The following is a 24,919-nucleotide window of genomic DNA, read 5'->3' as shown; positions in this document are numbered from 1 at the left end:
CCTAGCAGGCTAAAGACACCAGAATGCTAGATGAAAGGACAAGTTCTTCTTGGGCACATGGCAAGGGCATGGGCACAAGACTTGGACCATTACAGAGAAGCTGTGAAGATGGAAAGGTGTTCAGGGGCACTGAGTTTCCCTGATGAAGGGTGACAAAGGAACAGGGGGAAACTAAATACCTGGAGGGAAAGATATGGTTGCATGGCTGTCCCAAAATGAACACAGAGGGAGCCATTCAGTTAAAAATAGTTACTCTCTATGTATCTGAGATCTAAAACAAGACAGAACACATTTTTTCATGATGCTTAAATACTGAAGGGAGATTGTCCTTTTTTGTTGTTGTTGTTGTTTTTAAATTCCATCAAATGTTTTCATAGGGAACCTAACAAAAAAATAAAGGGAGCAGTCACAGATTTATCACGCAAACCGCTCTGCAGCTGCCCAGCAATGGAAGGCAGTGCTCAGAGCAGGTCTCTGCCACACCAAAGGCTGCGAGCCTGCTTGTAGCCTGGGACTGAAATGGAATATTTTGGGGGGAGAGAAAAAAAAAAAACAACCCAAACCAGATGCAAATAGAAAAAAGAAAAAGGCAGGGTGTGGTGGGGAGGAAGAGAGGGAATGGCTCATGCAATTTGTACAAAGATTTCTCTCAGTGTTCAATCAAATTGCAGCGGAAAATGAAGGCACAATATTAGTGGTCTTTCAGAATTATTTCAGTAAATTCTCTTCAGCTTTCGGATGCTGTACCTGTTGATCGCACTTCTCACTTTTTGTCTCACCTTTCTTTAAAAAAAAAAAGAACCATCAGGGGCATACGGCTCAGCATTCTTACAAGCAAGTCCCTTGCTGCCTGCAATGGGAAAACACCAGTAGAGCAACAGTTGGAAGAGGAAGGAGGGTATTTATTTCTGGCTGCATTTACAAAGCTGAAAATGCCTGGCGAAGACATGCCTTAGGCTGCCACCACATGGTAAGAGCAGGGAATGAGGGCGAGTAGCTGATTTTATCCAGCAGTTCATTGGTATTACGATTTTCCCAGAGATTTTACTGAAAGTAGCTTCTTTTCAAAGCTAACTTTAGCGGGGTAGGGGGGGACGGAAGGAAAAAAAAAAACCAAACAAAAAAACAACAAAAAAACCAAACCAAACGAAAACCATGAGAGATTGTATAGAATGTATTAGCCATAATATAATCCGTCTCAGAACTTCTTTATGCCATTCTCTCCTCTCCTCTCTCCTCTCTCCTCCTCTCCTCTCCTCTCCTCTCTTCTCCTTTCCTCTCCTCTCTTTTCCTCTCCTCTATTCTCCTCTCCTCTCCTTTCCTCTTTTTGTTCAGGTGATAAAATTTTGTTATGCCAAGCTAGTAAAAGGAAAAAAGGCATAAACTACTTCATAAAGTGATTTTTCACATTCATTTGGTTGCCTTGGCCCAGTATTATGACTTTCATCTCTTGGTTTAAGTCTCAGTTGACGTTTCTTAGCCTGTATGAAGAAACCAGAAAATAAAGAGGAATCTTCAACACTATCACAATATTCCCTTGTAAGTGCTGACACTCTGCAAGCAAAAAAGAACTCTTCAAGATTCTAGCATTTCAAATTTTTTTTCATATAGATTTTGTATAGAAATATTTGTGTGATAAAAAGCCTGCTATTGGCTCTCTTAAAGTGTCATTTAAAAGTAGTAAAAATCTAAAAGTAAAATCTATTCAGACAATAAGTGAAGAACTTTTTCCCTCTTGCTGGCAGTTGCTGTTACACTTTTTAGGGACACAGGGTGGCTAAATTCTAAGCTCTAAACAGTGTCCTGATGCCTAGACTAAAACATTTGAGGCATTTGAAAGGTTTCATTAATTTCAGTGGCCTTTTAGTGCTTGGTAACAAGAATCAAGAACTTAATTTTACACATAATCTTAAAGCAATCCCACTACATGATTCAGTTTTTCCCCATCTCAGTCCCTCTCTCGGCAGCTCCCAGCTTCCATCCCAGAGATCCTTTCCAACCTGACTGATTCTATGATTCTGTGATTCAGTTCTCGGGGTGGACATGCAGGATAATCATCCTCTGGCTCCAAGCAAGACACAGATGAACCCTAGCTGAGAAGAATACTATGTTTTTAAGTATCATTTCATACAAAACTTTGTTTAGGTGAACAAATTTTAACTGTATTTTTTTACAGCAATATAAATGCAAATACATCAAGGGAAAAAAAAGTATTTGACTCTGAAGTTACTCCTGATCTCCATTAGTCTAAAAACTGTTCCTCAGCTCATTTATCTCAGTATTACTGTGGAATAAATACTTTTTGTGTGATGGAGATTTTTTCTTTGAATGAGATGATTCTGTATGTTTTAGAGGAAAAGAGAGTAAATCACTCTATACACACCATTTAAAATACATTATGTTAGACTTTTCACCATTGCAACATAATTGTTTATGAGTAAAATTTTTATAGTTAAAACTGGTTTCAAAAACATCTGATAGAAGTGCCTAAAACTGAAAGAATATTTCCATTCCCTTTTGTTCCTTTTTCTTCATCAAGTACATAGTAAAATAATGCTGTTATGGACAGATATATAGATTTTTCCAAGCTGCCCCTCCAGCCCATATGCCTGCACCTATAAACAGTCATTTAAATAGGATTCCCAACACATATTTTTCTGATAGACCTTGAAGTCTCATTCAGAGCTTTAATAGAAATGTCATGTGAATAAATATGCATTTGGGGAGTTTAAAACATTTGACCCGATGTGCAGGGAGTTGTTGCAATGTTTAGTATCAGGGAGTACACCCAGGCGCTTGAATCTCAGTGCTTTGCAGCTGCTGCCAGCATGGAGCTTGTCACATGTTAAAATCCACAGATCAGCTTCCATGGAAAAAATACTGCAAGGAGAGTGTTGGACTTGAGGTGTTTTTAAGCATTAAAAAGCTGTCACTTTTATTTTGTTCTTTTCCCAAAATCTGCACTACGTGCTGGCCTGAACTATTTTGTATTAAACATCACAGCACTGGGAAGGAGCTAATGAAAGTTCAGAAAAAAATCAATACAGAGATAGATAGTAACTCTGCCATGGCTCAGCTTCAATATTGTATTTTCAAAGCTAAGCCAAATAACAAACAAGTGAATAAAGACATAAAACCAGACGCAAGAACTTTCTTGTCTCATTTTGATCCAGAATAAAATTTTAATAAGGGATTAAAATAATGAAAATCCCAATGACTCCTTGCCCCAGATCTCACGGCATACAGATCAAGGTGCTCTGTGCCTGCTGACTCCACAAAGGAGTGAAAGGGAAAAATAAAACGCCTCTTCCTAAATGTAAGTGAAGAGGCATGGCTGCCCAAACACTTGAACTGTTTTTTCCTCATATAAAAATGGAACATTTCTTTTCATCTTCTCATTTTGAGAAAACTGAGTGAGAGCAGAAGTAACTCGAGCTCTGAGGGTAAAAAGAGCCACCTCTACTTCTAAAACACGGTGCTTGAACAGACCATTCGAATGATGTTTTAAATTAAAACCACAGAACAAAAACTGCAGCATCTTAGATATTAAGGGCCATATTGTACTTTCTGGTTTGGAAGTGGGAGAAGTAACAGCTGAGCACACCCCGAGCAAGTATCAGGGAAGGCCAGGTCTCCATAGCTGCCTTTCCGCCTCCTAGATCTGTCCCAAAGCACCTGAAAACTCAAAGCCTGTGAGTACTGGGCAGCTATAAATGCATAGCCTGCTTTAGGAAGTAGGAAATATGCCTTAACCCCTTCTGCAGCTATGATTTCACAGTGACCCTAAGAAAGCCCAGTGGCAAAGCAGCTAACGCTGCGATCAGGCTCTTCAGAGAGCCGGGATGTGTAAGTGGAGAAGGCAACCAGATTTGCAGGGTCTGTCAGGGCCCAAAATGACAAAAGTCACATCCCACTCCCCCTGCCCTGGGACACCAGGCACTGGCAGTGATGGGCAGGATATGTGCACCTGAGGTGGTTTTCTGCAAGATGATCCAAGGCTGCTGAAACCAAAATGAAAAGGGGATGGGTTCCTGTCACGGTTCTTTACCGTAACGCAGCCGATCCTGCACGAATTCGTTACCCTGCTTTTAGTGCTCAAAGAATAAAAAAGGGGATTTCTAGAAACTGGAAATAAATGTGAAATATTGGTATGTCACATGATGTATTTCTCTCCTCGTGAGGAAGTCTACCTACTGCAACTTACCTTCTGTCTGGGACACATTATCTCTGCGCAGAGGAGCAGACCAAGACTTAAGCAGTTCTTAAAACTTCCAAAAAACTGATTAAGAGGGAGTTAAGGAGTTTATAGGTCTTGTGGGGCTTTGCTACACATGGTTGAATTTTAAATTCATAGTGGCCTCCAGACAGAAAGTTCAGCTGTGTTTTAAATCTTTTTTAAAAATTTTGTTTTCCACTTTTTCTTCAACAACAGGTCTTAGAATAATGACATGAAAAAGGCCATTCTGCGTTAGCGTTTTTCACTCCCCTCTCTGCATAGTACATATTAAATGTGTAGTACTCAACAAATCAGATTACTATTTTGCTATTTTCCTTCTAAAAAACTGTGTGGGTTTTCATTGTTTGTCTCACCGAAAAAAAAAAAGGGGGGGGGGGGGGACGGACGGGACGGACATAGAAAGTTGCCTTGATTAAGCAAAGCTACAATTCTAGTCCTATTTTGACAATCTACCATCCTCACTTCCCTCACTTCCCTCGAGAAAACTTTTCTTTTAAAGCATAACTCATCAGTCACAGACTTTTGCAAGTATCTGGGGTGGGAATTAGGAAATATTGTGTCCAGTTTGTATTTACAAATCAATGTAAGTTTGACTGCTAGTTTGCTTAAAATTAAAAGAGATTAAAAAGGATTTTTTAATGTTGTATTTGATATGCTTCAGTGTATGTTTCCTCCAGTCTGTTTCTCCTCTGCTTCGTAATACAGACACAGCTGTGATCCTATCTGATGGCCGACATGCACTGAAATTACATAAAAAGAAAATAATTGGGAAGAGATCTTTGCGAAAAATCTTTGGATTATTTAAATTAGGAATTACAAAAATTATGTAAAATATCTGAGCTCTAAAGTTAGGTGCATAGTTTTTTTTTTTTAAAGACCAAAATAAAAACAAAGTAATAAAGAAGCTCTTTCAAATAATTCTGACATAGATTTTAACACAAAAAACAAAGACAAACTAAACAGAGCTCTCTTATCCCAAAAAAACTCTGAATTCAGCTTAAGGTTTATTATTGCCAGCTTCCTGTCCAGGGATTTACAAAGTCAGGTCTAATTGTTTAAATGGTAAACAGCATTTGAAAGTAAAAGAAGTAAGCTATATTGGGGTTTTTTGGGTTTGGGTTTTTTTTTTGGGTTTTTTTTTGGTTTTTTTTTTCCTTAGATGTGAAGTTACATATCTTACACTTGCAGCATCAGGTTTGATGAAGTGTGAGCTCTGAACGGCTCTGTGAAATAATTTTATGCTTGTTTCTTGGACTCCACGTTCTACCAGTGTTAATTTATGAAACCACATCTCTCATGTGATGGAGCGTTAAAAACACTGTAAGTTTAATGGCAAAATATATTTCTCACTTAAACTATTATTTTTGCCCCATAATCTTTGTATGAGATTCAAGCCTAGCTTTTTGTGTTTGTGGACAGTTTAAAATTTCAAAGGTCCATCCATTGTCTGTGATGCCCCCCCACATGTTACCACCACTGCCACTTTTCTTGAAGACTTGTACAGATGCCTCGAGGCATCTTTCAGCAACAGTATCAGATTTGCTTATAGTGCTGAAGCAAATGTTTTCATGGTCTGTCACCTTGATTTTATTAAAGGTGATGGGCTAGGATATTATCTAGTGCTGGAAAACTCCCCTATAGAGGCGTTATATTAGGCTGGGAATTTAGAATGGCCAAGCATTTTCACCCCATAGTAAACTTTCCTTTGTGTGTTACAAAGCAGAGCACTTTCACCATCAGAGTAAACAAGAAAGATGCTCTGCAGGTACTTGAGGCTCCAGACTTTTACAGCTTGTTCCTCTGCGCCTTGGATCTCCCCACCACATTTCACAGAAACTGGACTTTGCTTTTCCAGGATTTTTATTTTTTCTGCTGAAGAAAGCACCTCATGCTGGGAAGTTCTCAGTCCAAATAGCTGCGTGCCTGGCTTAAACGTATGGCATCACGAAAGCATTATTTTTATTAAAGCCTGATTAATTGATGCCTAAAAGAGAACAATTTGGGCTTATTCTATGGCTTCAACTCACAGTTGTTGTTTTGGTTTTGCTTTGTTTCAGACACAGTAATATAAATTAAGAATAACTTGAGATCAAAGTTTTCCTAAGAGCTGTCGGAAACGTAATGTGTGTGTGCAGGTGCCTTGCTCTGCTCTGGAATTTGGGGACTGTGTTGAAAGGAGACTGGGGTGGTGTTTTCCAAGGGGCAAAGAACATCTTCCCAAGAAGCAGGGATTTTTTTTCTGGGGCAAATTCTGAGGTGCTGGGTTCAATGGGATATGTCATTAAACCCAAGATGTTCCTGTTTACCAACGTAAAGAGTTCAGTTGTCTGCTGTTTATACAGCAAAGGCAAGGCGAGTGTGTGCAATGGGACCCACATGCAAAGCAGAGAGATTGTGTGTGGTCTGAGTGGACTTTTTTTGTCATCCTGTTTGGGAACCAGTTCAGGATCTGTTTCTGTTGGCAGTTTCCTCCTGTTGTGAATATATTAGTGCATTTCTCAAGGCCTCTGTGCAGCTGAAAGGCTAGTAACTTAAGCCTGGAGTATGACAGACAGTCATCTTCCATCAGTTCAGACATGGGTGATGGGATGAAAAAGAAGAGATTACATCTCTGAAAACAAAGGAACTAATGCAGGCCAAGACCAGCCAGTAGGCTGTAATCTCTCTTTTACCATAAATGTACAAAAATGTCTTATCTCTGGTTTTACAAAGTTGTGTGAGAGCAGTCGCAGCACTTGGGTGCACCAGCCAGCTTTAAGTGGTGGCTCAGAAAAATGACAAGACAAAAAGAATCAGTTTAAGGAATGAAAAAAAGCACCTCATAAAATTCCAGACAGAAAAAACATCTCTGACCATCGTTGCTTAACAAGTTATTTTAAAGATTTCGTTTCACATTAAAAAGAGATTTATGCAAGATGTGAGACTTTAAAACAGCCATCCAGTAGAAACATGCAGCATTGCATTCAAATACCCTGTTTGCCACCTGTGCCAATGGATGATGATGTTTTAAGATTTACGTTCATTCTTCAATGAGCAAAAGTCAAGTGCCAGCTCCTTAATGCAACCCGTGTTGCAATGTAAATGTACCACAAACCTCCCCCTCATTTCACATCTGCAAATATTACTTCATACGGAGGGAGAAGAAGCAACTAACACTGAATTTCTGCCAAGGAGGAAGGTGCTCTGAGTGTCTGTTCTGTCAGTGGTTTGCTCAGCTTCCCTGGGTTTGGGGAATCGTTTCCTGGCATACAGGAGGACAGAGACTCACAGAGGCACAATGAAAGATGCCCCAAGTAACACCTTCCCTGTTTCTTGGTAGATGTCATCCTTCTCTTTCTCCTCCTCCTTATTTTTTTTTCCAGATTTCCAGATTCAGGACTGAAAATGAAGCGTAAATCTTACTGCCTAATAACCACGGCAGTTACTTCAATAAAATGTTACTTAAAAGTCAATGGACTGCACATGTTAAAGACATTAGAGCTGTTAACAGACCATTGTAAAGTAAGCAGAATCTTTAATAACCTGCACATAACATGTAGCCCCACGATTTTTAGTGCAGGGCAGGCTACAAGCCCAGGCTCTCTGTACAGAGCTGGGTCTCCCAGAAGCAGCCATTTTTGCATTCTTCTCTCCAGTGGTAAAATGGGACTAGAGACACTGCTAAATGCTCAGACTCCTGGGCTGGCTTTGAAAAAAAAACAGCCAAAACCTATTATTTCCCTGAGCTCAAGTAGAGGGATGAGGTGGCTGGAGGGGTCCTCACATTCGAGGGAAAATGGAGGGTCCCTGACCCTCTTTTAGAGCTTAGCCTTGACTATGGGCATGGCAAAGAGCTCTGCTTCAATATATTCCTGCCACTGAGCTCTTCTGTCGGAGCTCAAGGGGGAAACCTTGCTGGGGAACAATCTAGGACAGGTAGCACCGAAATGCTGCCGAGCTCAAGGAGAGAGGCAGTTCTTGCTCCTTTGCTCCTGCCCCACTTCCATCGCCTCCACAGCAGTGGGAGGTGCTGTCAAAAACTGGCAAAGTAAGCATCCTTTGAGTCAATACTGTCCTTGCTTCTTAAGCCATCAGTCCGGTAATGTGCATGCTCATAGACGAGCTAAGCCTTGGACATGTTTGTCTTCACTATTTTATCTGTCTTCTCCCCTTGTTTATTTTCAGTCTAAATACACCTCTCACTCTCCCCCCCCCAAAAAAAAAGAAAAAACAACAAAAAAACACCAACCAACCAACCAAAAAAAAAAAAAAAACAACAAAAATAATTTGCAAAAGATCTAAAATTACTATAATTTCAATATTAAAAAAAAATCAAAATTCCATAAGTGGAAACATGTCTAAATAAGACAAAGGAGGATTTGAGCACCATGATCTCCATGTGTGAGCATGAGGCATGCAGCCAATTTACACAAGCCAGAAAATCCACCTCCCCTCATCTCCCTGAGCACACTCACATGCACAAACACCCTCACCAGTATAAGATGGATGTATTGATCTCATTCCTAGGTGCACACTAACATTACTGAAAAATACACTGAATGTGTCTGAGCTGCCACCTCTATCGGGGTTTGAAGGATGAGATGAGTATTTTGCTTTCCTTTTCAAATGAGTGCATAATTACCAAGATTGCTGTTTTTAGCACAGGGAAGTAAAAGACAGGAATATGTCTCAAACAAGTTGCTTTGCCCTCTGCCATCGCTCATGCAACTACTCTCCAAGTAGGAGCTCTATCATTTTTTCTAAGACTGCCTCCACAGGCTTCACAGTTGAGAGATTGCCTTTATTTTCCACCTTAAGGTTTCCCCATTAAGTTTTGGACCCTTGTCCCACCTGCAGCCCTGCAGAGTATCCCCACTTCTGTTATTCTATGGTCACATCTCCCAAACCACTTTGCCCAATCCCATATTTTGGGTGTGAGCACGGGTACCAACATGACTCAGTCCCTTCCACTGCTTTCCTTTGATGCCTTTCACGGTACAGCACCATTTGTTCAACAGGAGACCCAGAAATGCACACGATAGCTCAGGGTGCAGATCCAAGGAGAGCATGAGATCCCTCTGTATATAAAACATGAGGCCTGCTACTACACGAGCTGACTATGCTGCCTGACTATGCTGACTTTTAAAATCAGTTCATTCTCAAGTGTTTTTCAGATGGCCTGTGCCTATTGTAGGAGTTAAGCCCTTCCCACCTCCTTCTGGGCACCTCCTCTGGTGCCACCTAGCACAGCACATCCGTGCCAGGGGCCTGGGGACACCTCGTGCTCCTCTGCAACCCTCTTACCCACACCATGGCTGCATCCAGCCCTGCGTAGTATTAACACTTTCCAGGTTTCCCCCTTTCCAGATGATGTTTTAAAGCAAAGAATTGTAAATATTTTTGAATTCTTTCATTAATATTTTGAAAGCTGTCTCTCCTATCCCAGGCAATTCTGAACTAATTTTGAGGCAAGGTTTTATAAAACCCTACATCAAATGCTTGAGTATTTATTATTTGTTATTTATTTTGCCAAATGTCTCAAATGCATCTATAGGCGAAAGGCCAGTGCTCTGATGTATAAGCCAAATACCATAAAGCTGTCTCCATGCAATTTAAAGAACTCTTTGATTATGCACGCTTTGGCTGGATTTTTTACAAAATAATGATCTGGGTAGTTAAATTGCTCTAAAAGGTTCAGTATTTGTTGGTTTTAAGTACCTCAAGAGTCAATCCAGTAATTTTTCATGCTTACTTCTCCAGACTCTGTGATCTGTAAATGATGGTTACTCACTTCTTTCCCTTTCTCCTGTTTTCCGTCTCCTTCAAAGACTCTTCTTTGCCTTGATTTTCATAAAAACACACTTGTATAAAGCCAAGTGGAAGAGTTAAGCACTTTAACTGGTTTTGATCTTCCTGGAAGAATAGACTTCATGCATCTCTGTATTTGCATTTGTGTATATAATATATATGTGTAGACATACATTTACATATATTCACGCAGCTAAAGGCTATAGTTCTGACTGGAGTCTCTGGGTCTTCTAACTAAACAAGTAAAACCATAATTTATAATAGCTCATCAATAGTATACCACAGACATCATCAGTAATTCTGACAAATAACAAGCAAATTCTGTTTCTTCCACATTTTTTTACTGTCTTTTGTTAAACGTCCTCTAGCCTTTTTTTGTAAGTTTACAAAGGAATATGGGGGCAATTTTTTTATTAACTAAAAGCCTAAATTTATTGTAGATTAATTTCGGTGCCATAATCATTGCAGGGAAAATGGATTAATATTGCTCTAATTTTTTTTAATTGGACTCATTTTCTGATGTGCAAGGTCACATTATTTCCCATAACATGTTATCAGATTGGGATGCATTTTGGTGTCACACAAAAGAGAAGCAGCAGAAGAACTGTCCTGGCCTCAATAGCAGCTTCTCCATCAGTTGCAAATGTGGTTGGAGGAAGAGGGCAACACTGATGAGCAGCTTGTGAGCAACTCATCCCCATGACTATCTCTGCTCATTGGTTGTTGATGGGTAGAATAAAATTGGAGGGTGGACTAGAGTGAGCCAGTCCAGCAGGAGATGCAGGTGTCTAACACCCTTGGAGATAGGTCTGTGAGCAGTCCTGACACCCCCTGCAAAAAATATCTTTTGTCCAGGCAAAGTAATCATCTTAAGCTAAAACTGGCAACATATGGGCTGTTCTGAATGACTATTTCCAGCATTATTAGGCTATAATGGATTATCATTCCCCATAAAGGAGAGATGGATCCTCTGTCACTGGAGGTTTTAAGAAGAGACTGAATGTGGCACTTGGTGCCATGGTCTGGTAACTACGGTGATAGTTGATCAAGGGTTGGACTTGATGATCTCAGAGGTCCTTTCCAACCCGGATGATTCTGTGATTCTGTGATGTTGTTGCTTGGGATTTTAAATAGAGATTTGGTTCTAAAGTTTTCCTTACAGTATATGCAATATTCCATGAGTAGGTAAAAAATATTACATGAGGATTTCAGGGCACATATTACTACACTTATGTTTCATAGCTATCTAAAGCTTGTTGTATCTTACACTTTTTTTAAGAAATGTAATCACATTCTCCTGTCCTGAAAATATACTTTATATTGTAGTACTTGCATTTCTCAGATTTTCTTAAACATACTGTGAGCCTCTTGGAGCAAAACCAGACTTTCTAGCCAAAAATGTGCAGACAGCCACCAAAAATTCTTTCACTGCATGCAAACGTGAAACAATGCAAATATTTGACCCCATACCAAGGAACAGCTGAGAGTCCAGAACCAAGTGTGCAGCAATAGGAGCAGTATCAGGCGATGTCAAGAGCACACATTTTCTCAAGAGCATTAATGTGCAGAAGGAGCAAAATATCCCTAATCCTGCTACTAACCCAACTGTGTCAGATCCTTGGGAAGCCAGGGTGTGTCAGGGCATGGACAGCCACAGCCATGGCCAGAGGGCCACCATCCTGACTGATATCCCTTTCAAGGACTTGCAAAGCCTCTTCTCTCCCTTGCCCTACATCCCATCCCTAAATTAGTCTTCCATCTCCACTTCTACCTCTACACCCTGCTGCAAGCATGAAACTCTACCATGCCCATACCATCTTGCATTGGATGGAGCATTTTCTGCAGCATTTCATTTTATGGCATATCTGTGAAAAACACTCCATGGCATGTTAAGGAAATCCTACACTCCCAACCAGGGCATTGATCTAGATGTGTGGGAAATACAACTGGATGGTGCCTGCTTGTCACAGTAGTTTACTAAGAGTACCATCAGATCATAGAATCATAGAATCATAGAATTAGCCGGGTTGGAAGGGACCTCAGAGATCATCTAGTCCAACCCTTGACCCACCGGAGCAGTTGCTAGACCATGGCACTGAGTGCCACATCCAGTCTTCTTTTAAATGTCTCCAGGGACAGAGAATCTACCACCTCACCGGGCAGTCCATTCCAATGCCTAATCACCCTCTCCGTGAAGAAATTCTTTCTAATATCTAACCTAAACCTCCCCTGGCACAACTTAAGACTGTGTCCTCTTGTCTTGTTGAAGGTCGTCTGTGAAAAGAGTCCAGTTCCCACCTCGCTACAGCCTCCTTTCAGGGAGTTGTAGGCAGCAATGAGGTCTCCCCTGAGCCTCCTCTTCTTCAGGCTGAACAGCCCCAGCTCCCTCAGCCTCTCCTCATAGGGCCTGTGCTCGAGTCCCTTCACCAGCCTGGTTGCCCTCCTTTGGACCTGTTCCAGGACCTCTACATCCTTCTTAAACTGAGGGGCCCAGAACTGGACACAGGACTCGAGGTGTGGCCTAACCAGCGCTGAGTACAGGGGAAGAATCACCTCCCTGGACCTGCTGGTGACGCTGTTTCTGATACAGGCCAGAATGCCATTGGCCTTCTTGGCTACCTGGGCACACTGCTGGCTCATGTTCAGTTTCTTGTCAATGCAGACTCCCAGGTCCCTTTCTGCCTGGCTGCTCTCCAGCCACTCTGTCCCCAGCCTGTAGCGCTGCATGGGGTTGTTGTGGCCAAAGTGCAGGACCCGGCTACTATTCACAGATGCTACTGTGAAAGTGGGTGATGTAAAAAGCAGTGCACAGCCACCATTCTGAGTGCACAAAAAAAAAAAAAAGGACAGGGCTGGAAAGGAGAAGTCTGGGGACAGTTTGAGGAGACAATCTGGTCAATCTCACCTTAATGGAGCTTGTCTCCAAAACCAGAAAGATCTCTCCTTTGTGCCTCTTTCTGCCCAGGATGTGCTCATAAATGGTAGTTTAGGGGATGAACTCAGAAAAGCTCCTGCTTCATATCCTTACAGAATTGGTGCAGCATAAGGCACAGGATTGATTCCAGCTGCTTCCTAATAAAAGGATTAAGTTTAACAGATGAGGGCATAACTTAATAGGGGAATAATTACTAGCTTCTCCCAAGAACTGACAGTCTAGCATCCTCATGGGCTGTGCTGTTGCACTGGAAGTGGCCCCTGGCTTGCAGGTAAGAATTTTAATCACTGTGACCTCGCATGGGACCTAAAGCCATGAACTTGGAGACCAACTCAAAACCACCTGCACCATCCTGGCTCTCATGCTTACCAAGAGCAATATTTGTGCAACCTAGCTCCATGATCTCTATTGATTTTTCACTTTATGCGAGAGAAAAATATGTTTCATTTTGATTTTCTGTTGCAAGCACTGCTTTCTGAGCTGAGGTTGTTTTGGTTTGGTTTTTGGGTTTTTTTTCCTACCACTTAAATGTGGATGCATAGGAGTGCCTTGTACTCTTCTGAATGGTTGTCACCTTCAGTTTGATTTTTCTGGTAAAGCCAAGAAACTGTGATGCTTTTTTCTCCTGGTCTGTTGATTTGTGAGGATATGTACCTTAATCTGCATTTTTCAGCCAAATTTTAAAAATTTTCTTTTAAATTTTCAAGAAAACTCTCCTTATCACTCTTTTATTTTTGCCCATCTGTTACAGATGCCATCGTTAGCCCCCTGGACTTCCCTTTGAATCAATGTTAAATGATCTTAAGTATCTTTCCCTTCTGTACTTTCTATAATGCTTTTTTTTTCCTGCTACATTGCTTTATCATGCCACTTTTTCCACCACCACCCCCCCCGTCCTCTTTGTTTCTGAGTGTCCTGCTATTTGCATCCTTTGGCTTTCTTAGAGGTTTTGGTGGCCTTTCAAATCCTGCCAGCGTTTCTTCTAAATGGAAAACATCTTTCATTTCTTCTGTATATGGGGCCCTGGTAAGGTTCTTCCTGGGACTGGAGTGTCACACATGGTTTGTATCTAATTGACATAAGAAGCTGTTTTTTTCTTGCAGGACAGCTCCTCACTTACTGCTAGTGTTTGGCCAGGGCAGTGAATATCTAAAGAAGGTCACAGACTATTACTTCCTATTCTCCTCTCTCTGGGACCTGACCCATCCTCTTTGCTGATGCTGCTGCAGCCCTCACAGATAGGGATGGACAGAACCCAGGTTCCTACAATGCAATCATTTATATGAACTCAGTACAGCTATTTGGAGAAGTCCCACAGCTGTCTCTAAGCAATCCTTGATTCTTTGAGACCTGACTGATCAGCACCATGCAATTTCTGCAGGCTGCTGGTGCTCCTTAGTCCCCTATAGCCTCTGATTCGGTCTAGAATTTTAAAATTTCTCTGTTGCATGTAGTAAAGTTAAAAGACTTAATAAATCTTCTGACAGCTCCTAAAAACACCAACTTAGGCTCTGAACGTTGAGGTATTTCATTTACTCATAAGTTTTCTGGCTCCTTTTCCATGCTTTCTTCTGCACCCTTGTTAAACTAAGTTCCTTTAAAATGCCTGACTTAGAGAAATTCTTGCCTCTCCAGGCTCATACACAGTTTCACATTGGCTGGGTTAATTGGCAAGAGTTTTAACACATTCCTTATTTATAACTGCTAACAGTTTGTTAGGACAAATACCCAAAGCCTTTTTAAAAATCATTGATCTTTTAAATGTTTTTTATAACGAATAATATCCTGTGAACAGGAAAGCATATTTCAGGCTTATGAAATACTGCCCCAAGTATCTTCTTCACACAGTATTTTTTTTTTTTTTTTTTTATTGTACCATGTTGCTATTTGGATAAGCAACATCTATCACAACCAACCCAGAATTGCTCCATCTGCCTGATCATCACTCAACTTTTGCGTACACAACCCAGTTTTCACTGGCAAACTGGTAAAAGGGAATCCACGACTGCTCAGCCCTTCTCACAGCTCTGGGGAAGGCAGAGACCTTTTTTGCCCCATCCCTGTGGTCATGGAATGTGTTGGTTGTGAGGCAGAGGAATGGTCCTGGGCAGGCTGGAGACAGGAGGAGTTGCAGCAGCAGACAGAGGGAAGACCTGGGAGCACTGCCAGGGTTAGGGGCACGAGTGTGGAGAGAGAATTTAACAGAGTTACAGGGGAACACCTCTAGGTTATAGAGGACTGTGGAAAATAGAGCAGTGGAAACCAGCCAGAGGGCTAGGAAGATGAGGGTAGCTGTTAATACTGCCAAAAGGGTATGTGGGTGTGTTAGGTACAATACATCGGAAACTAAGATTCGTTATTTCTGCTCTGGCAGAACAACTTTTTAATCTAAACCAGAAAGGAACACAATAATGGGGTTAGCAAAAGCAAAATCAATAAAAACATGGGTGACTATGGCCTTGGAATCACCAGCTACATCAGAGTGTCATGACTTTCTCCAGAGTTTTTCCTTTATTTTTTTTTTTAAAGCTTTCCAAACCAGTCATGTCTTTTGAAAGCCTAATCAGTTCAATCTTGGAGCTGCCTGGGGGGCAAAGCTCACATCTGAATACAAGGCTCATACGTTTCTCAAATTAGTGAGTATTTGGATTCAGTCAAGACTGAGATCAAGCTCATCTCCAGAAAATACATCAAACAGCCTGTGGAAAACACAGCTCACACACCTCATATTTTTTAATTACTCTATCATCTGAGACTACTAGGTTTTTTCCCCAACCACAGAGTTTAGAAGCAGATGGACAGAGAACACCAAGATGTTAATGTTAACTGAAGCATGGACATAGAAGTAGTTTGCATATTTGCATATTTTCTTATGTATTATCATGTCAAAATAGGAAATAATTTAGGCTCATTAGGTGAGATTTATCCTATCTAATATCAAAGGATACTAATAACTAAGTCTGAGGCTGCTTGTGTAATCCGTATGGGACAAAACAGGTTTAAGGAGAAAACAATCTTAGACCCTTGAGACTACATTCTCCTTGGAGCTGCCTCTTCATTCAGCAGATAAAAAAGGGAGCCTGAAGGAATACATTAAATTTAAACAACGAACCATTAGAGATCTGAAGTTTGAAGAGATAAAGCCCTTTTGTTTGGGAAATTATGAAAGGAGGTGCTAGCTCGTAACAAAGGTGTAACTGAAGGAAAGAGTTTAGGAGAGTTAATATACATTTTAAACAAGACACCAAGGTTCATGGACCTCAACACATTCAGACCTCTGGCTAGTACATGCAGCCATTTTGTCATGCCTCTGTACAGTTAGTTACATGAAAAAATCCACCATGAGTTGAAAAGGAAAAGCAGTCAAGCTGTATGCATTTTCTAGGAATTATTGTTTTTCTCTTCCTCTTGCCTCTTTTCCCTTTTCCTTTCTATCATTATTACATTTTTCTCTTCTTTTTCTTATTTTGATTTCCTTCTTTTTTCTGCTTTTCTTTTTTCTTTTATCTTTTTTATTTTCTTTTTCATTTTTCTTTTTTTTTTTCTTCCCTTTTTTTTTTTTTCTTTTACCAGAACTGAAAGGAACACCAAATGCACATTCCTCTTACCATTTCAATGAATTCTGTGGGGGATGAATAGCAAGCGTGTACATAACCACACACATATGTATGTATAAATTTACAAGCTACAATATCCAGACATCATGAGGCTCTGCTAATAATTTTCTCAACCTTGCCCAGACTGTAGCTACATTTATGATCTGGAGATTTATTGATTTCAGTTATTTTATCCCTCCCATAATAGGAAACTACCCTCTGGACCATTGACCTATTCTTGTTATAAATATAGTTTAGCTTGCTCTCATCATAACACTATCCCAGGCATCTAAGGTGTTGTTATGAGGTGGTGGTGCTATAAGGAACGTAACCATAACAGAGTTTTTAAAGTAAAACATATAAGTCTTCCAAATGAGTTTTCTTCTGCACCCATTATCTATTGTCACAGGCTGTGTTTTGCCAAGTGCATCAGGACAAGCATGCACCCATCCATGCATCACTGCACTGATCCCAAAAGCTTCTAGGTGGTTTGATAACACAAAAAATACATAAAAATAATGAAAGTTGCAATTAATATCTACAATACAAACAGAACTAGCCTGAACTACATGCAAATCTGTGGTGCCACTCAGCATCCCTGAGGCTGAGAGTCCTTGCTAAGGCTGCATGGCCCCGGGATCTCCAGTTTCCAATGGCTTCCACACACAAGGGATTCAGAGCTCATGCTTCAGTGTGGCCAAATTGGGGCTCATGTTTCACTGTGGCCAAATTGGTCCTGGTTCTGAGCCCCTGGATATGGCCAGTGTTCTTCCTCTTGGTTTGGTAATAGCACAGCTATGGAGATCACATATCAGTTCCTTCCAACTTTGAATGGCAACACCTAAAATACCTGCTGTTTGTTAGATACAGATAGTATATAAAGACCACGGGTCACTCTGTGTCCTCTACCATGCTGAGTGAAATGATGAAGCCTAAATTCCATTTTCCTGTCAGTTTGGATAAGTGACACCTCAGTGTCTGTGAAGGGAAGGGTGACTGTCATGGTCAAGTATTTTGAGAGCCCAGAAGTCACTTAGACACTTTCAGCTCTGTCCACACACAACACTGAAGTTCAGTTTTGGAGCAATGCACAATTATAAATACCAAGTAACTTTTTGACTAGCTTACTTAAGGGGTGACTTTGGAAATCTGTTATTTGCTGGATGTGCTGAGAAGTTGACTGAAGCCCCATGTGATTGAAGGGGGAAATCCAGCCTTTAGGCATTTTAGTGACTGAAACTAAAGGCCATGGCAAAGAGGGCCAATGTGACCAGGTCAACAGCTGCCATGTCACCTCAGAACCCAGAACAGAGCCTCTGACATAGCTGTGGCTGCTCAAGCGTCAGCACCAAGTGAGATACAGCTACCCAAGACAGAGTAATGAAATAAGCACTGATATTCTACGCTGATGTTATGGCCACTATTTGGAGTGTTTCCCTCTTCTCATAATTTGCATCCCACTTTTACACAAGTTTTGAGCAACAGCTTCTCAACCCTGTTATAAGAGCACTCACTGTTGATACTTAATTAAGCTGTGAATATACATTCATTGTGCTAATACCTTGTTGCTGCTTCTTTCTAGATCTTTTACTCACTGTGAGGAACCTGGCCCCACTTACACATTTTGAATTTGTAATCTCATAGTAATGCAACTATTTCTTCAATGCCACGGGGCATTGCATGTCAGCATACACTGTGACAGCAAAGCCAACAGTCTGGACCAAAGAAGAATTTTGATTAATTTAGCAAACTTCTTTCCTTGGGAGAATAGCAAAGGAGTTTTGTTTCCACCTAACATTTTCACTTCTGAAGATGCACATCCTATAGTCAGAAACAATATGGTATTCTTTATTCCTTCTTCTATATTTTGTCCATGAGAACAGGCATATGAGCTGGCTTCATCCAGCTACATCAGTGTAACAGATTGCTATTTGCTGGATGACCCTGAGCAGTAATTTGTCATCCATCACAAATTGATCGTGGTCAAGCCTGTGCCCTGTTTTGTGGGTCCTTGAAGTAGCATCTAAAGATTAAAACTTTGTGCCATCGGAGGCCAGACTAGAACAACATCCAGAAGAAAAGTAAATAAGGCATTGGGGAAAAGGCGGTATGGGACACCCCTGATTTTTCTTTTTATTCCCCCTGTCTCTACTGCCTCCCTGCTACCTTCATTCTAACAATTCAGAAGAAAGCAAGTATTCCTGGCAGTCACAGTTTGAACATGTAAATAGAGAAGAGAATAAGGACTGGAAAGAAAATACCTGGATGGGTTGGGGATAGTGTTTTAAAAGTGCATTGACCCAAATTCCAATCTTGGCTCTGAACTCAAAAGTGCTGTTGAAGGGTCAGTTTCATTTCTGCTGCTCGTAGTTTGGAAGAGTAAAGAACCAGATCCTTTGAATTTACTGACTAGGCTTTCTTATCTCTCTTTGTTCTGTTCAGTTGTATTTATAGATTTTCAGAAGTAAATTTCAATTCTACCAAGCAGCCTGCTGAGCTTAGAGCATGGAAAATCCACTCATCCACCACCTACCAGACTCAAGCCCTGCCAAGATTGCATTGCTGCTTCCAAGATGCTTGTGAAAAAGCTGCGTAATCATTTAATTTATTTTAGGAAGTGTTAGAATAGCAAAGATAAAACAAACCCTTGGCAGCTACACAGAAGAGGGCATTATCATTGTCCATGGATAGCAATATTCTTGTATGGATTCGATAAATTTGTGGTTGAAAAGGCCAATGATTAGGTCTAAGTTGAATTACTTAGTGTAGTGATATTTGTAGGAAAGGGAAAAAAGCAAAACAAAACAAAATGCTTTGTTCCAGCAGAAGAGAACATCAAGGAACTCAGAGAAGCATTAGAGCAGATTTTGTCATTTTCTTAAGAGTGAAATGCCAGGATAGAAATACAGTCATGGATATGGGAAACTAGTGACTGCACTTCCTCCTTGTAAGGTTAGATATAGCAATATTTTGGAATTATTTTAGTTTAAAGATAGGAATATTTAGTCCAGAATGGAAGCTAAGTGAAAAAATAACTTCATTAGTTCTTGCCTTAAAAAATTGTCTATACTTGGTGGTATTATTATTACTTCCAAATAGAGATCTTTGGAATTTCTGTAATGTTATTAGAGCATATCTGAATCTTGAAAGATTGACATTTCAGAATTATTTCATCATCCTTTGGGTCTTGTTTGTATTACTTAGGGAAATAACTTTTGATTTAGCCAATTACAGTACGATGAATGGTTAAATATATTAAGACCAGTAACTGAAATCCAACATTCCATTATTTGCACTCTTCCAAAAATACATTTTTACTAGAAAACCCTGCAAAGAGGGTTTGAGAACTCACTTTAAAAGAATACAGTCCACTTACATCTGGCCTAAAAAAAGCTTATTCCAGGCATAATCTGAAAATAAATGTTTCTGTGGGGCTTAAAGCTTCCCCTGCCCCTTCTTTCTAAGATTTTAAAAAAAAAAATCTGAAAAGAGGTTAAAAAAACATATGTGTCCCTTTAAATAAAATTTGCCACTGAGTATGTGAAAAAAAAATAATCTCCACAATGCACTAAGCAGGAAAGAAAAAGTATTCATTAATAATTTAAACAGGAATGGCTGAACTCTCCCAAAAGCTACATTGAGAGGTGAAGATGCTGAGCTGTGGACATTAGGGCTGCATGAAGTGCAAGCAAGAGCATTAAAGCTGTGGCTTGGTTAAGTAGCTCTAGGGTGGAAGGGAACCAAGTTAGAATCAGAGTTCTTGGTGTTCATCGTGTGGGGATCTGGATGTGTCCCTCAAGCACTCTCTTCTCAGCTTCCCCTACCACATTCTCTCAGCTGTGTGTGAGTCTGTATTAAATGGAGGAGAAGCCTCCCTGCCCCTTTCCCAACCCACATTTTAAGTTTTTTTTTTTTAAATCCCACCTCACTTCACCCTTTGGATGCAATACTGAAGTCCTTGACACAGGCAAAGCCAACAGTGCCACGTTGCTGAAGGTCTTCTGCAACATATAGAAGCAAAGGAGGAAAAAAGTCAAAAGTTTGGGGATTTTTTTCCCCTCTTATTTCCCATACTCACCAGCTATTCTGAACCCAGCAGTGTTCTGTTTATTGAGTAAAGAAGTGTCAGCAGTAACCATGCTACTGTAAGCCCCCCAGGGCTGTCTGTGGAGGCCTTCATTATTCAAAGCTCCACTAGCTTTCTAAAAAAGCAAAGTTTCTAGCTCTTGTGGCTGCAATGGAAAGCCTGAAAACATTAATCCCTATTTTGTCCCCAGATGCAAGAGCTTCTTAGCCATTATCCTTTTCTAGACCCCTAATTTTTCTTAATCAAGTGGTTATGGGTATTTCATTGGAGGTTGGGGTTTTTTAAACAGTAGATTTGTAAAATTATTTTATACTGAAGAATAGATTCACTGCCTCTTATCAGATGAGACAAAGCGTGTTGTTGACCCTAAAATCTCCTGAATTTAACAAAACTGAGTCCAATGCCAAATCCAGAAAACACTGAAAGATCATGCAGTGACTTTGCAGAAGGTACCAACTTACCAGAAGGTTTCTGCCCTCCTGAGCCCATCTGATTGCAGATGAAAACAGTTACTGTTTGGCTAAAGTGCCCCAGGAAAACCAAGGGAAGCTGTACAGCAAGGGTTCGGTTTGGCACACATCTCTGCTCTCACAGAGCATCTATTAAAGTCTGACTCTCATTGTAATAATGGACCACGAGTGGCTTTGGATACAGATATGAATGACACATGGCCCCTACTTTAAATAAGGAAAAAAAAAAAAAAATACCACTCAAAAAACCCTCCAACAACACTGAAAGGTAAAAGGCAGGAAATAAATAATTAGCACATTGGTACTACATTTTGTGCACTTTTCAAGCCAAGCTGTAGTTTTTACCTCTAATTTCTTCACCCAGCAGTTTTCATGCAGTTTTACCCATGCTAGGCCATCTTTAGCTAGTATCCAAAACTACAATAGGTGACTAAACAAGTTGTAATTCAAAATTAGGTCACTAGGTGGTATATAACAGGAGATTCAGGGATGTTGGGATAGGCAAAAGGTGATTAGAGCAATGCAATCATCTAGGCAAGGCTCCATTTCATTAAGGATGTCTTAGGGCACACATCCATGGCCATCTGTTTCTATTTTGCCAGCCCACTTCACTGGCCATCACAAGCAATCCCATGTGTGCTGAAGCATTGTTGAGCAGAACATCTGGCAACAACCAAGACCACTCTTAAAAAAACATGATAACAACAGAGGCATTAAAGTAAATTTGTGTACAATAATTTCATTGTTGGAACCTCTACCAAGGCAGGTTCACTGTCAAATAATTTATTATTAAAATGTTCCTTTTTTGAATTTTGCTTTACTGAGCATGCCAACACTTCAGTAGGAAGACACTCTGGTGGAATATTGTTTGGTTTTTTTCTTGGTCATGCCTTTTGACATTGCTCAGAAGGCAATCAAAAAAAAAAAAAAAAGAAAGAAAAGAAAAAATTTACAAGGGAATGAAAAGCATTAAAGCAAGGCTGAACTTTTGAGTAATTTTCCTGTAATAAATAGAAAACAACATATTCATGCCATATGTTGTCAGAACATGTAACAACTGCATTCTAGAAATGAAACTGAAAAATCAAATCAACTGAATCCTTACCTTGGCAAAATAAAGAATAAGCGTTGAAGGAACCTAATGATCTTCTGGGAGTGAGGAAAGTTGCTCTCAGTGAAAATGGATGGAATCTCTCACGATTTACACTGATGGAACTCCAAGCCAAATCTGACCAAAGTTTAGTCAGCAAGTAAATGAATTAATCTATCTACATCTTCATTACCATAGATGTAAATTTAGGGAACAAGCCACCATTTTTGAGGATAACTTATAAAGAACTATGAGGCACCTCATGCTGAAAAAAGTGCACAACTTAGAAAAAGAAGTATCCCATCAGACCTATCTTTCGTGATTCTTGTGTCTATTTGTTTTCAGACTAGCTGGCTACAAAAAGACAGAATATGGATTAGATACATCTGTCCTTAGAAGCTGAGCTTTCCTTAATATCCTTAAGCAAATACAGCTGATGCAATTGGATTACACATTTCAGCATTCAGAATCTCACTTCTTACATCATAGTGTGCAACAAAAAGCTAAAAAGCAAGATGTGTGTGTGCACAGACCTGACACCTCCAAGCCCACATCACAGGAGCAAAGTAAATAATGCCAAAAAAGTTGGGTTTCTTTGGGAGGCCACCATAGTATTTTTCAACTAATTACTTAGAAGCATAAATAGTGAGGCTGAAGGCGTGAGGAGCTGCCTCTATATAATGACCAGTTTCATCTATTTATCTTGTTTTACCCCAAATTTCTGCTATGTAGAAATCAAGGAGAAGTACATTTTCCACTACTTCATATTGATAAAAAGAACAAAATTGAAATTTTCTACCCTCTTTCTTCTGGAGAGTACCAAAATAGTTGAAGAGCTGTCTTCACCTGGCTTAAGTGCCCAAGGATGGTCCATTCATTTTGCTAATATCCACACAATTGAGGATGACACTATCTGCTGGCAGCCAGCCTTGAGGAGGGCTTAGGGAAAAGGGAAGGGACAAGGAACGAGCTGCTTTTGCTTATTCACTCTCAGTGCTGGAAAATGAACAGAGTTCCTTCCTGTTCACTGTTGGGGTCATTACATTATACATGTGAACTCTTGCTGATCCTCTCATCCTCCAGTGTCTTGGTTTAGTGCAGTGGTCTTTTGGAAGCTGGGGGGGCACAAGGTTGTTCCTGTCAGAAGCTGATGGAAGCAGCAGAAGAGCTGGGAACTCCCCTGGCTCCCATTCTGGCCCCACCAGCAGATATGGGAAGCTGGATGAGCCTCTGCGGGTAATGTATTCAAAAAATGGAAAAAAAAACTAAAAAAAAAAAAACAAAAAAAAAACCAAAACAAACAAACAAACAAAAATTAAAAACAAATAAAAAAGAAAGAGACCAGTAGAGCAGAGGAGAAGAGGAGGTGAGAGCAATGCCAGATCAGAGGCACCAAAGTCAGTGAGGAAAGAGGGGGAAAGGTGCCCGGGCAGAGGTTTCCCCGCAGCCTGTGGTGAGATGGCAGCTGTGCCCCTGCAGCCCATGGAGGAGCACGGGGGAGCAGTCCCTGGAGGACCACGGTGGGGTAAATGTGGATTTGTAGCCCCTGAAGTGTCACAGGTGGGCAGACATGGAGCTGCAGCCTGTGCAGGATGAGGGAGAGGGTGAGATGTGTATCTGCAGCCATGGAGGAGCCCGTGTCAGACAGAGGAGGTGACTGTTCCCGCAGCAGCCGTGACTCTGTGTGCAGCCCAGGCTGGAGCAGTCTGTGCCTGAGGGACTGCACCTCCTGGGAGGGACTCATGTCGGAGGGATTCCTGAAGGACTCTCTGCTGTGAGAGAGAGGGACCCCGCGTTGGAGCAGGGGAAGAAAGAACGTGAGGAGTCCTCCCCTGAGGAGGAAGGAGCGGCAGAAACACCGTGTGGTGAACTGACCCTAAACCCCCCCTGACCCTCCCTGTGCCCTAAGGGGAAGGCAGTAGGGAAGCGGTCCGGGACTTGGGAGAAGGGAGGGGTCAGAGGACAGTATTTAGATCTGGTCATGTTTTCTCTTTTTCCTGGTAGATTAAATTAGGGTTTTTTTCCTTCCCTAGTTGAGTCTGCCTTTTGCCCTTACTGAACTGGGGAGTAAACCCCCCCCTGTCCTCGTCTCCATTGATGAGCCTTTAGGAGGATTTTCTCCTCCCCATCCCACAGTGGGGTGGGAGGTGAGTGAGCAGAGGCCTGGTTGGTACCTGCTGGATCTAAACCACTACACCCAGCAAAATCCTCTTGTTCCACACCAGATCAGTGGAGAGGTCAGACTTTGCATAGGTGCCATACTCAGTGACTCTTAAATACAATGGTTGGTGTGGCTGGCTGCTTTAGAGGATGTATCCAAACCATTGTGGGGAATCCTGCCAGATCTCCACTGCTGCAGACTGGCTCACATCCCTGTTGCCACTCCAAGGGGAGAGGACCTTGGCACAAGCCATCCTCTCCCCTCTGTGTTTTGGCTGCTTCTCAGAGTAGATGGCTCAGTTTGTTCCAAGCTACTAGTTACACAGAGGCCCTGGAGTTAGAGAAGGAATAAAGCTGATGGAGCTGTCACACCCATTGCAGACTACCCCAGCTGCTTGGACCTGGCCCCTGTTCCTGCTTTACAGCCTCTGGCAGAAGGATTAGGCAGAGCTGTTTTTACTGGCAAGAACTGCATATGGTTGTAAGGGAATGTTACTGATGCACAAGGAAGAAGGAAGATGGACAATTGTACTAAAAACACAGTGGTCACAACTTAA

Source organism: Calypte anna, chromosome 3, assembly GCF_003957555.1.
Source record: "Calypte anna isolate BGI_N300 chromosome 3, bCalAnn1_v1.p, whole genome shotgun sequence".
Taxonomy (NCBI): domain Eukaryota; kingdom Metazoa; phylum Chordata; class Aves; order Apodiformes; family Trochilidae; genus Calypte; species Calypte anna.
This window is presented reverse-complemented; position numbering follows the sequence as displayed.